Genomic DNA, 16,394 nt, shown 5'->3' on the forward strand with positions numbered 1-16,394 from the left:
AATGTCTATTGCTTGGCTTTTATACAATATCCTAACAGATACAAGCTAACATTTCCTTGAGTTTGATATGTTTATAAGTTGATCCATAATTCTGAGCACTCTTTTGTAACAGTTCATGTATCTTTGGGGAAAAAATACCTATTTAATGTCTTTGCTCATTTTTTATTCTGGCTATTAGTTTTCCGTGCGTATGCATCTTCCTGCTTTGGATCTTAGCCTCCATCAGGTAACTGTATCTATGTCTTTGCAAATGCTTCCCCTTTTTCTTCCATCTCATTGATTTATTGCTTTGTTGTGCAGAAACTCCTGAGTTTGATGCAGTTCCTGGTGGTAACTTCTACTTTTTTAACTGTGCACTTAGAATTATACTCAAAAGTTCATGGTCAAAATTAATGTCAAGAAGCTTTTCCCCTATGTATTCTTTTAAGAATGATTATCGTTTCAGGCTTACATTTAAGTCCATAATCCATTTTAGTCAGGTTTTGTGCATGACATAAGATAATAACCAATTTCCAGTTCACTGTTGAAGAGATTCCGCCTCCCTATTGTGTATTATTGGCATCTTCCTTAAAAACAAGTTAATATCACGTGCGTGATTTTATTTATAAATACTCTGTTCTGTTCCATTGGTCCATAAGTCTGTTTTTAATGACAGTGCCATCCTGCTTCAATTACTATAACTCTGTGTTATGTTTTTAAATTGGTGGGTGGTACCTCTAGCTTTTTTCATCTTCCTGAAAATTAATTTAGCTCTCAAGGGATGTGTCTGGGTTGCAAAATAAAATTTACTGGAAAATATTGTTACTTTTAATGAATTTTTGTGCAATAGGTAATGGTTTTCAACTGATTGAAAAATTACCAAAGACAATGAGTTTTTTATTATTTTTGTTTTTGAAGCTGGAAATGAATCCAGGTCCTCATGTGCACCTAGCAACTACCCTACCACTGAACTGCATCTTCAACTCAACAATCACATTTTTAAATTAGTGAAGTACATTTAACTTGCATAATTGTGTAAATCAAATCATATCATAGCTCTGAGTCAATTTCCACTTTTTCTTTCTCTACAGGACAACCATATTAGTTGTAGTAACACTTCCTGACTATCTCTATTCCTATGTGGTCAGGGAGAGAGATCTTGCAGCTCACCTACTCTTCTAGATTTTACCTATCCTGTCTCTGCACAGAATTAAGAACTTTTCAATTCATTTTCTCAGTTTATGTGCTGAGAGGTCGCATGCAAGCATAAATGTTATGCGTTGCGTAGGACATGGCTCCCTTCGCTATTCAACCTTAACCAAATTGCTCAGTCCTCATTCTGTCCCTCAACTGCAAACTTTATGAATTACTGCGGTTTTGATGACACGTGCACATTTACTGCAGCTTGCAGACGCAGGAGAAAGCCAGCGCCCCCTCTGATGCTTGGCTCACAAAGCAAAATGCTACTTGTACTGCTCTTGTGATTCTTCTAACTGGAGCAAATGTGCTGAATAAAAAAAGATAATCAAATGCTAGCCCAGTCACTAACTTCAATGTGGCCTCCAGGGAAAATAACTGGGAAGACCCTGACTGGCAGGCTGCCCTGGGAGGAAGGGGAGAGAGGAGGCATTCTCTTCTAAATACCCTTGCTCAGAACAGATGCCTGAGTCCTTGAGAAACCCTCCATCACAGTGGCTCCATTGCAAATTCCATGGACAGACTCTTCAGCCATGGAAAGTGAAATAATGACATTCAGTCCTCATGCTGAGGGCTACCCTAGGAGGAAAAAAAAAAAAAAGGCATGAGCAAATTTGTCTTTTCTAGCCACTGCCCAGCACTTTGTCTTTCTGTCTGACCGACGTTCTGCTGAAGCAGCCTTGCTCCGAGGCAGACTCCCTAAGGTCTCTGCTGAGGGATTCGCCGACCTTCTGTTGACTATTTTGCATCCAGCCCACCTTGAATGAAGGCCAAATTGGACAGGTTTTGATATTTAATTCTTCTGAGTTATATAATGAAATAAAAACATAAGGATGTGGGTAGACTTGTGCCAAAAGGGTTACATCACTGGGGTGGGAGGGGGGAGTAAATGTATAGCTGTTTTCATTCATTTGCATTTAATCAGCCCAGAATTGCTGACTCTGGGTTCAGCAAGGACCTCACTGCCTGCTCAGGCCACAGGCTACAGTACACTGCTGGTGATGGGCAATGACTCAAGGGAAAGGTTTGAGTGCCACAGTCCACAAGTCATTATTCACCTTGATAATCGCCTGTACTGCCAGCCAATTACATAAACAAAAAAGCTAGGGTTATCCTGGCACCTGAGATTAAAGAAATCTCCCAGCCCCATTGGGAGCTCTGTAGCCTCCTAACTTTGTCTCTGGGCCCTCTTTACCTCCTGCAAAGCTCCAGTCTGCTACTTACCTTAGAATGGCATATTTAAAAGGATTATGGCACTATAGTGATTGCATTATGATCATAGTTATCTTTGAAAATCCCAAGCATGACATCATCTTACATGATATTTGGGGTTTAGAATCAGCTATATATTTATATATAGCTCTGCGTGTGTGGACCAAAGAGTCTAGGAAGGCGATTTCATGTCTCTGGATCTCATTTTGGTCATCAATGAACTCAAGTTATTCATAAAACTGACCTCCCAGGGGTGCAACAAGGCTGAAGTGAAGTTGTATCAGGGGAGTGCAGTAAAGAAACTGCAGATATAATCAATCACTCCATGCTACGGTTAAGGAGAATGTTGAGACAGAGACAGAGACTAGAGGAGAGGAGAGAAGAGAAGAGACAGAGACAGAGACAGAGACAGAGACAGAGACAAAGACAGAGTTTAAGACTGAGACTGAAAGAGACTATTCTGAGGCATCTGGAAGATTCTAGATCAGAGAAAGAAGTAGACTATACCTGGCCTGGCAGACTGGACATGGCCTGGGCTATCTGAGATGGGGAGGTGGGGATATCAGGCTAGAAAAAAAGGAAGTGCAGTGAGAATAGTGGGATGGATAAATGAGAGCAGTGGCTCAGGGGAGGGAAGGGCCAGGAGACTGGTGTGGGGGCTTTGAAATATATAACAGGTACTTGGGCTACTGCGGGAACCTGGATCCCAGCATGTGTTTTGATATGCAACCATAGGTATATGTCAGTAGAGAGCCATGTGTCCCTTCTGCCTTTAATAAGGGAAATAAGTCATTGAACAGAGGGGAACTGATTTCACAAGTTCCTGAGGAATGCTGGCTTTTATCCAAACACAAATAGTACAGGTACAGCTCATACAAAACTCTGCCTTTTGGAGTTTGGGGAGTTAGAGTTCCTTTTGGACCTAACAGAGGTGATAAATGTAAAGGGCTAAGGCACATAATCAACACAATAATTGGTATCTACTAGTATTAACGGGTTGTTAGGAGACTTATTAAGTTCCCTCAAAAGGCCCTTGGCTACATGTTCACTGGCTGAACTCTTTCAATTAGCTATGTTGCAGATAATAGAGCTGGGTCTTACAATAGAGGGACTAGCTGGAAAAGCCAACAAACTTTGAAGTGCAAACGATAGCAATCCAGAACATCAACAGGAGACATTCAGAGACCTGCCTAGCTCTATCACTTACTGGCTCCAAGAGTGCAAACAAGTTAATTAGCAGTAGCAAGCCTCAGATTCTTATCTGCAGTACAGGTATAAAAGCAGCCATGAAGGTTACACCTGTTTCCAGCTACTGGGAATGTTGAAACAAGACACTCCCTTAAGTCTAGATATCCAAAACAAGTATGGTCCACATGGAAATACCTCATTGAAAAGTGGGGGAAGGGGAGGTAGGTATATAGAACCATCTTAGCAGGATTGTTACAATTTACAAAAGATGAAATCCACCAAGCATTTAAACACTGTCTAACACGCAATGAGAGACACCATCAGCAGTAATACCATCATGTGAATTATTAGTACATGTGAATTATTAATACTTAAAAAAAAATGTCAGGCACAGAGGCACACACCTTTGGTCCCAGCATTTGGAAGGCAGATGGAAGCTGATTTCTCTGAATTTGAGGCCAACCTGGTTTATAGAGTGGATTCCAAGCCAGACAAAACAACATAGTAAAAAAAAAAGAAAAAAGAAAAAAAGAAAAGAAGAAAAAGAAAAAGAAAAAAAGAATGTTCACTAGATTTCCACATTGTTACAAAAACAAAGATTTCACCTTTGTGACTGATAGTATTCCTCAATGTGGGGGCTGCGTGTGTGCAAGTGTGCACGTGTGCTGTGTGTTACACTTTCTTATCCATTTATCGATCCATGGCACATAGGTAGCAGATGCTGGTTTCATTTTCTTTGGGTGTATACTTGATAGTGGTACTATGTGATAGCTTTGTTTTTCATTTTTGAGGCACCTGCATACTGCTTTCCATATTAAACATATTAATTTGTAGTCTGTCAAAGTGTAAAGGGGCTCTCTTTCACTCCCTTCACCCCAGCACTTGTTAATCTTTGCCTTTGAGTTAACAGCCATGCTAACTGGGACGAAGTCACATCTCTTTGTGATTTTGACTTACACTCCCCTAATCATTAATGATATTGAGCATGTTTCGTGTGCCTCTTGGCCATTTGTAAGTCTCCTTTGATAAAAGTCTATTCCAGTCTTTTTGATCATTTAACAATATTGATTTTCTGATTATTTTGTTAGTTCCTTCTATATTCTATAAATCAACCTCTTATGAGATGTATAGTTACAAACATTTCCTCCCTTTCTGTAACTCATCTCCTCCTACTGATGGTTTTTTGCTCCCTGTATATAGTTTAATATAATCCCATGTCTGGTTTGTTTGCTTTTGCCTACACCTTTTTTAATTAATATTTTTGTTGATTTTTGAGATTGTAATTTAGTGACAATGTTCATCTCTTGATTTCCTCCCTCAAAAATCCTCCTATATGTCATTTCCTTTTCTCCTTTAAGTTCATGACCTCTTTATTCATCAATTTTTACTGCATGTATATATGTACTTATATATATGTATATAAGTCCCAAATATAACCTGTTGAGTCCATGTAAGGTTACTTATATGTATGTTTTCAGGACTTACTGTTTAGCACTGGACAAACAATTGGTGTGTACTTCCCTGGGGAGAGCCACTGTTGCTTCTGCTCCTGCTCCCACTTCTGCCCCCGCCCCCGCCCCTGTTCTCCTGCTTCTGTTCCTGCTCCTGCTCCTGCTCCTGCTCCTGCTCCTGCTCCTGCTCCTGCTCCTGCTCCTGCTCCTGCTCCTGCTCCTGCTCCTGCTCCTGCTCCTGCTCCTGCTCCTGCTCCTGCTCCCAGCTTTACTTAGTTGATCTTAGTTCTTTATGTGGATTTGAGGACTGTGGGCTTCCCCTATCCCCAGTAGTTTGGCATGTTTGTTGGTGTCCTCCCTTCTCACTCACATTTGGGCCGCCATGTTGATAAGACGTTTGGATGGAGCCTCTGATGTTAGGAGATATGATCTAACAGTAAAGACTCTACTCTTCTCTTTCTTACAACCCCCACATCCTCTTCCACAGTATTGTCTGAGCTGGAGATGCAGGAGTGGTTTGTAGATGTAGCCACTGGGACTGGGTTCAACAGTTTGATTGGTTGTGGTTTCCTGTAGTGGTCTCTGTCTTTTGCAAAGAGAAGTTCCTGATGAAATACAAATACTATACTTATCTGTGGATATAAGGACAAATGTTTGTAAAGTGTTGTTAGAGTTTATGCTGGGTGTAGGGGGAGTTGGTGATTCTCTAATTGGTTCTTAATTGTGTCAATAAAGAAGGCCTGGAGCCAATTGCAGGACAGAATTTCCAACATCCACATGGTGACTCACAATCATCTATAACTCCGAGTCCTAGGGGATCCAACACCCACTTCTGGCATCTGTGAGTAATGCACACATGTCATGCACAGACATAAGGTAAACACTCATATATGTAAATTTAAAAAAAGAAATTAAAAACTCCCCCCCAAAAATAAGTAACTGAGTGAGTGTTACAAGGCATAGCCTCTGTGTTTTCTTGTAGTTGTTTCATAGTTTGAAGTGTTATATTTTAAGTATTCCTGCATTTAGAGATAATTTTGTGTGCAGTATGATAGTGATCTAATTTCAGTCTTCTGCATACATTTGTCCATTCATCCCAACACTATTTAAAGATTATCCTTTTCCCTATTGTGTGTTCCTGGCACCTTTGTTGAGAACTGGTTGGCTGTAATCCATGGATTTATTTCTGGGCTCTTTATTCTGTTCCATTGCTCTATATGTCAGTTTTAAGTGGGTTTGGGGGGAGATTTTTTTCAATAAGACAATTGGGAGAGGCTCATTGGATTGAAAAGGATAAGCTATGTCAGATAAGCAGAAAAAGAAGGCTTTAGAGCCAGGGACAGAGAAGAAGCAGAGCCGAATGACTTGCATGAAAGAAGAGCAGGAAATAAAGAAATGCACAGAAGTGCTGTAGCAGAGTAGCAGTGAGTGCTCTGCAGAAACCCTATAGCACTCTGGCTTCTCTCTGTGGTGTCTAAAGGCAGATACGTAACTCGGAGACCATGGCAATGGGCCTCACTCTCGTATTGCTATTAATGAAACAGAAAGACACTGAGACTTCCAGAGGCTCAGTAAATGGGTCCCACTGTGGTATTCTGTAGATGTTGTACAGCAATTTTAAATCAGGAAATTATTCCTTAGAGGATGGGATAAAGACCAGAAATTTATACTCTCATAAACAGCAGATGAGGGCATGTGGTTGAACACTAGATACTATAAAGATCAATTATTTTATCAGCCATATTAACATGAGAAAGTAACAGATGATATTGGGATTAGAGTTGGAATTTCTTTTTTCCTACGCTTGTCGGCATTATTTGTATGTCATGAAGGAAGTCATTCGCTTCACTCATTATGGGCCTACATGTGATTAGATGAAGAAGTAATGTAGTACATATAGACACAGAGCATCTGGAATCAGATGACGTGTAAAGCCTAGGCTTACTGACTGACTTTCTATGGGCATGTGTGTTTAAACTCAGTCTGCCATGATAATCCTGATGATGAGAGCAGGTATTTTGATTTATTGTTGCTGTCATGTGCTTTAAATTACATAATCCACATTGAGGCATTATCAGAATACTTGACACAGGAAGAGTGCTAAATAAATAAAAGACACATGTGTTGTCATCAATAAAAATAAGTGAATGGATTAAATGGTCTCAAACATGCCAGATACTCCTCTTCCCACTAGCCTGGTCATCAAATTATTACAGTCTCTTGACTTTAATATCTCCCTTTTAATTCATTTCTAGCTTTCACCTATATGCAAAGCAAATAAAATAGAGAAATAAACAAATGCTAAGGCAACCAGTACAGCAATAGAAATGTGTGTGCAGTCATGTAATGCAGGAATGGAAATTTTTGTTTGTAAGGAAGAAGAGAGATGTGTTCAGTTCTACACTTCCTGCCAAGATTGCTGGATGTTGAATACATGTCTTTGAACCTCAGAGGGCCAGGATGAATGTCATAGAGAAGTTAGACAATCCATCTAGCTTTTAAGAGCAGAACGCTGGAACCATAATACTTCTTGTGTCTCATGAATGAATAATATGTACAGTTGCCTTTTGTAAGCAACACACTCCAAATGTTGCTCCTGTCTGTGATAAACATCCTACTTAAAGACCCAAAGGGTATCTGTACATTGTCCTATTGTTGTAAGCTGCCACTAGTCATTTGGATAAAATTGATCATCAGATTTGTGGAGCATGTGCCTTATCTATAGCTTTTCAAAGAAATCTCCCTAAAAGAATCTGTGTCCTAGAAAAAAATAGGGAATAATATACTAGCAACAGTATGTGCTGTGCCAGAGATAAAGAAACTAGAGATCGATAGTGAAAGCTCTCCAGTTCCTGGGTTCATTTCCTTGATCTGATGTTTTCTGGCTGTGTGGCCTTGGGCTTAATCATGGCTTGCTTCAGGTTCTCCCTCTTTAAAATGGGGGTGATGACTGTATGTGTCATTGCATGTGTTAAAAAAGGGGTTAAGACCAATAGGCCTCTCTGATACATATGCAGCTAGAGACACAAGCTCTGGGGGGTACTGGCTAGTTCATATTGTTGTTCCACCTATAGGATTGCAGACCCCTTTAGCTCCTTGGGTACTTTCTCTAGCTCCTCCATTGGGGGCCCTGTGATCCATCCAATAGCAGACTGTGAGCATCCACTTCTGTGTTTGTTAGGCCCCGGCATAGCCTCACAAGAGACAGCTATATCTGGGTTCTTTCAGCAAAATCTTGCTAGTGTATGCAATGGTGTCAGAGTTTAGAGGCTAATTATGGGATGGATCCCCAGGTATGGCAGTCTCTAGATGGTCCATCCTTTTGTCTCAGCTCCAAACTTTGTCTCTGTAATTCCTTCCATGGGTGTTTATATGCCTCAGTACAGGGGAACACCAGGGCCAAGAAGTGGGAGTGGGTGGGTAGGGCAATCAGGGGGAGGGTATGGGGGACTTTTGGGATAACATTGGAAATGTAAATGAAGAAAATACCTAATTAAAAAATCAAACTTTAAAAAAGGGGGGAGGGTTGAACAGGAGATTTAAAATCTTGGCTGCTTACTGGAATAAGCAATATAATATCCAATAAGCATTAGCTATCATCATTATTAAAATAGTGGAAATAAAAAATAACTCCAGCACTGATGAGATGGAATACGTGCAGTCAGAAGGAATAGAGGAGCGTTGAAAGAAAGATCAAATGAACAAATAATGAGTGCACAGGTGTAGATGTGTCACTGGCCTCATCCCATAAACTCAGGCTTGTGATGGCTGTCCCCAACGCGCATGCCTATAGGATAGGATAGGATACAAATTGTCTTGTGCTACTGCTTCAACTTCAATTGTGAAGTATCATAACTAGCCATAGGAAGAAAGGAAGAACTGTAGGCATGGGAGCTTGGACTTGGAAGATCAACACCCATGATGAGGGTATGGTTCTATCACACAAAAGCCTACGTACATCAACAGTACATGGAAGTTTACCACACCTCTGCTCACTACCCTGCAGTTCTTCCTAACTGTCATTCTCCCTGAGTGGTCACTGAGATTTGGGAGCAGACTAGAAGAAAATTGGAAATATGAGTGTGGAAGAGCTGATCAGACATCATATTGTCTCTATCCAGTGAGGCAGATAGTAAATATCTCAGGCTTTGTGATCAGATGGTCTATTTCACACCTTTTCAACTCTAATGTCAGAAAGCAAAAGCAGCAATAGATGTCTATAAATGAATGGGCTTGGCTGTGATTCAATAAAATGTTTTTATTGGATGATTTATGGAAATAGGTGGTAGACCAGATGTGGCCCCTGGGCCATCGCTTGCTGAACTGTGGTCTAGTCATAGCTGATGCAATACCTCAAATTGTCAAAAGAACCTAGGCTAACACTCATATAAAATAAATATGGTATCATGCCAGGGAACATTGTTGACTAGAGTTTAGCTGACCCAATATAGGGATTTTGGACTGACAGTGAAGGGAGAGAGATTACCTGATTACCTCTAAATGAAAAAAGCAGCTTTTGAGAAGAAAATACAAATAATCCATAAAAAAGGAATTGGGGAATAAGAAATACTTGCACTTGTCTTTGGAGAATGCTAGAAAGAGCCAAGAAACAATACGTTTGACTTTGTTTTTCTATTTCCTAATTTAAAGCATGTGTAATAGTAGCTGGGATGAATATTCATCCTTGTTTGTCTGTGACAGCCTTGGTATGTTCATGTGCCTGTGTAATTATCAACAGTGTCCTGTTTAGAAGACAGCCATCCTTTATCTGAAATGTGTTATATGACCAAAACCACTTTAAAAAGTGATTTTAAAATTGTAGCACAAGTAATTATGAGTCTAACTTTACACAAAAACTTGAGCAGTAATACGCATCTATAAATACAGACATGTATCTGCTGTGATCTAATAAAACATTTTAATTGGATGATTTATGAAAACAGGTGGTAGACCAGATGTGGCCCCTGGGCCATAGTTTGCTGACCTGTAGTCTCTTCCTGGATCTGATGCAATAACTCAAATTGTCAGACGAATCTAAGCTAACACTCATAAATTAAATATGATGCCATGCCAAGGAACGCAACAGGTGTGAAAGCCAAAATGCCAAAGGTGTTAAAACCACAGCCAACATAAGGACAAGTCTGAGCTCCAAGTGAGAGCTATAGTCAAATCCCACCTTATCCCCTTTTGCAGGTCCCTGATACTATGTTTACTCTGCCTGCATCTCATCCACTCAGATGCAATAATGAATGATGAAAATAGTAATCTTGTTACACATAGACGGTCTTGTACATAATAAATATTACATTGTTTTATTGCTATCATTTTATATATAAATGGAATAACTGGCTGGTGGGGAAAAAGTCACACTTCACATCTAGGACATTCAGCAACTGGGAGTGACATTCTTGTCGCTGAAGACATTCAAGCAGATTCAGTACATTTAGTGGTGATGTTGGAACTAAAGTCTTGCTCCTCCCAGTCTAGACTATGAAAAGTCACAGGTTCTATAATGAATTGAGTAAAAATCTTCATTATTAAGAAACCACAGTTAATACAATCTCTAAAATGAATTTTGTACATTGTTGGATAAGAAGAATAGATCATACAAAACCTTCCCTGAGCCCTGAAACAATTGAATATGGCAGAATCCATAGGGTTTACACATATAAAACAATGTCACATGGGAACAACTAGAAATCTCTAGTATACATTGCTCATTGGGGGAAATTTAAAAAATGGCCCTATCTACCCAAGTTGAAAGGCACTGTACCAAGCCCAGTGCTACCTCACTTTTATAATCTTAAGTTCTTATCTCAGGCAGGTGCAGATGTGAACTGTAGAGAAGACTTCACTGACAATGCTTTAAATCTGAAGTATTGTAGTATTGTACCCTCATTTAAATCTGAAGTATTGTAATATTGTACCCACCTTGGACATGAAAGCTCTTTCCTGAGCCTGCATGCATTTGTTTTGAGACATTTCTCTCCGTTCTGAGAACTGTCTGTCTGGTAGAGTTTAGTATTCCATTAACACTGAACAACTCACACACAAAGAGATAGTTTAACCTTAGGTTATTTCCCCAGAGCCTGAAGATGTTGGAATAATATAAACAGAATTGGATGAGCGGGTAGAGTATTTAGTGGTAACTTAAAAGTAATGGCCCTCTCTCTGGGCCTTCCTGGAGGTAGCTGGAATTCTGTGTAGCTCTTTGCAAACCTTTTTATTCTCCCTGACTCAAGCTTTCTCATATTCCTGCCTGTGTGAATTATACACGGGAGGACTATGCTGATCCACTGGGATGCATCAATTGCTTCTTAGACCTCATTTATGGTTCTATTATTCTGCTACTACAGAGAAAACCACTGTAATTTCCCATTAGAATATCACACAGAAAATATAGAATGCCTTGTTTTGAAAGCATCAAGGCAACAATTAAAAAAAAAACAGGTTTATAAAGAAGCATGAGGAAAAAGCACAAAATTTGTAATGCACTAAACCTGAGAGAATTTCATGTTGATTATGATGTTTCACCTATCCCTAGACATTCCAAACATTCCCTTTGTACTGAGCAGTGGGTTTTCACATGATGATGACGATGATGACTACAGCAGTTGACATGTGTTGAAGACTCATACCAAATGAATAGGAAAGGCATGGGTCCTGTTCTCATGGGCATGTGTATGTAGCCAACATTTGTAACAAACGGTTTCAACTATTACCAGTACTTATTTACCTTTAGGTGAAATGGGGGAGGCGTCAATGAAGGTTTCCTTGTATATGTGACATGCAGGAGTTATCTAGACAAAGAAGGCATGAAAATAAGGAGAGGTCTTCCTAGGAAGTGAGGACTATATGCAGAAGCTATTATAAAACAAGAAGTGGGTGGTTTTGAGTCAAAAAGAAAAGTGAAAGAAAAATGAATAATTTGGAGAAACTACTGAAGCATCTAGTGCCTGCCTGTGAAGAAGAGTCTGAAAATGAGACAGGATCAAACCTATGCACAAACTTGGTGGCCACATAGGCACCAGACTTTACTCCAAAAGCTTGAGGAACCATTGATGAGCATTAAGGGGAGAGTAGTGTGACAATATTTGAGTTCTATGCTGACCATGAATGCATTGGAAGGGAACAAATCATGGCTACTTGGACTGGAGAAGTGAATGTGTTTATGAAACACATCTAAGTTAGACTGGCTAATACCACACTTTCTATCCTATAGCCTGGTTGTTTGTTAATGCTTGAATGTAATTTTCCATTCTCAAAGCCTCAAATCTACTGCTTTCTCAGATTCACATGAAGCCAATGTAAGTGTTAGTGAGAAACAGCAGTAGCTAGCAGAGAAAGGAAAAGCGCCAAAGCCAAGCCTAGATGTGCTGGCTCAGAGCTCATAATTCCTAGGCACAAATGGTGCTCTGAAGCAGTCAAGAGAGAAATGGAGGCCCAGAGAGGCATAGTTGCCTACAGGCAGTCAATGACCCATGAAGATATTACTGCAGTGAAGTGTGGTGAAACACATGCCCAGAAATGATTCTCTTCATATATAAGGCAAAAGTCTAATAGTTAATGATCCTGTGGCTCTTTCACATTAAAGACAGGACTCACTGAGAAAGGCTGAGTAGTAAGCTGGACTGTGGGCACCATTTTATGAAGTAGGAAAACAGAGCTCTCACCTCTCTCTAAGTTCAAAAAATTGTTACAATTAGCAATCTATACACTTAAAAATGTTTTCTTGAGTCATGTGCAGATTTTGGGTTTTATTTATGGCTATATGTGTACTTGTGTATGATGCATGTGTATGTGGCCATATGTGTGCCACTGTGTGTACACATGTACACATAGGTGCGCACATGCGTACAAGCATGCACAAGAGCATTATATGTGCTTGTAGCGGTCAGAAGACAGATTTGTGAAGCTTGATTGATTCTTCTACCTTTACATGGGTTCCAGAAACTATACTCAGGAGTCTAGCTTGAGCAGCCTGCATTTTATCTGCTGATCCATCTTACTGGCCAACCATGAGACCTTTGTATTGAGAAACTATGTGAGGGAAACCATTGCAGAAGGCAAAGATTCATTAAAATAAGCATGGGTCTGATTTACATAGGTTTCTAGTTCTGAGGAAAGACAGATAGTCTAGATGTTAATCAAATAATTATATCATTAACTTTAGAATCAGAATTGTAATGTATGCTATGTATGACATATATAAAAGGGGAGTTTGTGGGCCCCATAGTATTATAATGAATAGTGCTGTTAACTATAAAAGGAGATTATAGAATAAGCAGTAAGTTACAGAGTACAGACCAAAGGGAAAGTAGAAATGTGGATAAATTGGTGAAAGAAGACAAACTAGAGAGTGGTGATGAAATGAACTAACTTAACTAGAAACTGCAGAAGTTTTGCAGGTGCCAGTGTCATGATACATAAATTGATACATGAATAAATTAAATCAAATGTGCAAGCTAAAGGGAGAAATCTTGTCAGTTACTAATAATGAAAATGTGCACATTATCTTCATCTCAGTCTGAGAAACAAACGAAATAACATTTACCTTGTCATATGGTGTTATTACAAGTGTTTAAAGCCCTTGGCTCACCACCTGCTACATAAGTAGTAAATTCTGCACTGACCTGAGCTAGAGAATCATATGGCATGTGTGAAAAATGGGATTCCACAGTGATCTGAGGCTAAATGCTTTCACTAGACTCTCTGGGGTCAGACACCAGGACCAGTAGTTGTTGCAAGCCCTGTGACTTTGGGCAGATGACAAATTTTCTGCCCTTCAGTTTCTTTCTCTCTGATAGGAGGATAATAGGAATGTTGAATTCAAAGGTTTCCTGGGAGGGTCAGTGGAGAAAATGCATCAGCATGAGAAAATGGGATCAAGCAAAGACCTAGGCCAAGTGTTTTGTATGTATAAGACGTCGGTTTTGCACAGGTAAACATGTAGATCATTGTTATTTTTCTTCTTATCTCTCTGCATAGGAGAGTGAAATGAGATAAGACCAAAAGCTTCACACAGAGAATCTTGATCCAGGCCTCAAGAGATGAGCAGGTGTTACACAGGGAAAAAACTGATAAGCCTTTGCTCAAGCTGCAGAGCAGCAATTGCTAATGTGAGGCTTGGCCTGGGGTTGAACGCTCAGGAAAATAGTAAGAAAAGGCTGCCAAGGAGCTGAGATAGTGTTGCTTCCTAACAACAAGGTCCTAGATTTAGATCTTCCAAGCAAAACTCAGAAAGAGTGACATGCATGGGTAATCCCAGCCTGGGATGCAAAAACAGGAGGATTGGAAGGGCTTACTGAATATCCAACTCATCCAATCAATGAGCTACAGGAACAATGAGAGACACTGTATTAAAAGAGAAGATGGAGAGTGATTAAGGAAGACACTCAGTGTTGAGCTCTAGCCTGCATGCACACATGCACATACATCCATGTACTTGAACACAGAGGGAGAAAAAGAAGATAGGGAGACTCTTGAGTTGCTGCTAATGAATGTTTCATCCACACAGTCAGGGGAGCTGAAAGGCAGGATAATGTGGCAAATAATAGCACCAGCCTTGAAATCAGACAGATTGGGTTCTAACCCATTTCTGTCTGGTCTCTCTGAGTGATTTTATACTGGTTACTTCCCTTCTCTGAGCTTCAGCACAGCAGTCATTAAAAAAAAAAAAAAAAAAAAAAAAAGGTATGGTGCTCTTGCCCAAAAGCCCTCGTGAGCACTAAACAGGATAAGGGGTGTGAAGAGTTCAGTTCCATGTTTGGTACAACATAAGCATTCATAGCTGTTCTCCCTGTTTATGCCTCATTAAGGTTATTAAGAACTTGTTCAGTGCATGAACTAACTACATGTAACACAAGGATATACCATATTGCCATACTCAATAGTAGAAATAGCATGAAGAGCCAGGTGATCAGAATTCAAGTTACAGAGTATGACTTCGAGAGTTGCCCATGATATGGGCTCAGTAAACCCTGAATAAGTAAATTAAATTTGTGGGAAATGGTAGCATTTAATCAAACACATACATAGGTAATTTTTGTCAAGCAGCTTACATTTTTTTCCATTTCTGTGAGAGCATCTATTTAATTAAATCTCACAAGCATAATGTATACATTGATGACATTCTATAAGGATATGACATACAGCTCATTTAACTGTTGGTATTAGACTTTTACTATGAGTAAAAATTAATTGATCTTCAAATATACCAAATGTTCCTAAATCCTGTAAATTCTTAGTTTGGGGGCTGTAAACAACTTTAAAACCTGATTACTTTCATTAAAAAGAGCTCTGTGTTGTCTTCTTCCAAGACAATTGCAAATGCATGTCTATGTGAAACATTGCCAAAATTTCAGGCGGTGTATAAAGTCCATAAGTGCCATCCATAGCCTCAGCTCCAGGGCTTCAGGTCAATCAATACCAATGATGTAAAATATATCAATGTGAAGCAGAAGACAGAAGGTTAAATGCCTTACTGGAACAATTGTGGAGAAGAACCATCTCTGAAGTGGGGCTGGACAAAGCATATGTGAATACATCTATGATATGACGCAACCCCAGCTCTTCCATTTGACAGAATGAATGTTTTAGATTCCAATATCAGTATGTCTCTGTACCTTCACTTACTAAGATGTCATATGTGGTATCCTCATTCTCCTCAGTGACAGACGTCTCCACAGGGCCCTCAGTGTACTGCCCCCTCATTGAAAGGTCTTGCATCCTGGAGACCTGGGACATTCCAGCTATCCCTTCCTCCCTTATTCCTTTGTAAGGAGATAGTCCATTTGAAAAAAAAACATATAGCATGACTCATCACTGGGTACTGCAATGACTTAAAGGAGAGGGAACAATTCAAAAGAACACCAAAAATACGTTCACCACATTTAACATGATATACAACAAAGATGGTACCATAAAATGAAAGTACTCATAGCACTGGGCCAGGTATGTTACCCTTCGAGAGCACTCTTATCTTGATCTTTGTATAGTTCTAACCACTGAGATTTGTAATCACAAAGATATATTTTAATATGCACTTCTCAATATGATGCTGATTCTACATGTCAATTTGGACAGTGCCTAGAGAATTCTACTAGGGAGTCAACAAGATAACTAAAGTAAAGGAAATTGCCACCAACCATGATGAACTGAATTTAATTTCCAAGACCCACATAGTGGAAGGAGATACGTGATTCCTATAAGCTGTCCCCTGACCTCCAAATGTACATCATGGACTGTGTGTCTCCCCACCTCACCCCCCTCAGCAAAAAAAAAAAAAAAACACACACAAAACAAACAAACAACAACAAAACAAGTATGTAAGTATAGAAACATTCTTGAAAAAATAGAAAAATAGAA

General features: G+C 39.6%; 1 protein-coding gene across 2 annotated transcripts in view; it reads left to right on the forward strand.

Annotated features, from left to right (window-relative positions):
* The window catches only part of Grin3a (glutamate ionotropic receptor NMDA type subunit 3A), a 182,290-nt gene that overhangs the window by 100,250 nt on the left and 65,646 nt on the right, over positions 1 to 16,394 (forward strand). The window lies entirely within an intron of this gene.

Source organism: Mus caroli, unplaced genomic scaffold, assembly GCF_978045245.1.
Source record: "Mus caroli unplaced genomic scaffold, Mus_caroli_1 scaffold_6, whole genome shotgun sequence".
Lineage (NCBI taxonomy): Eukaryota > Metazoa > Chordata > Mammalia > Rodentia > Muridae > Mus > Mus caroli.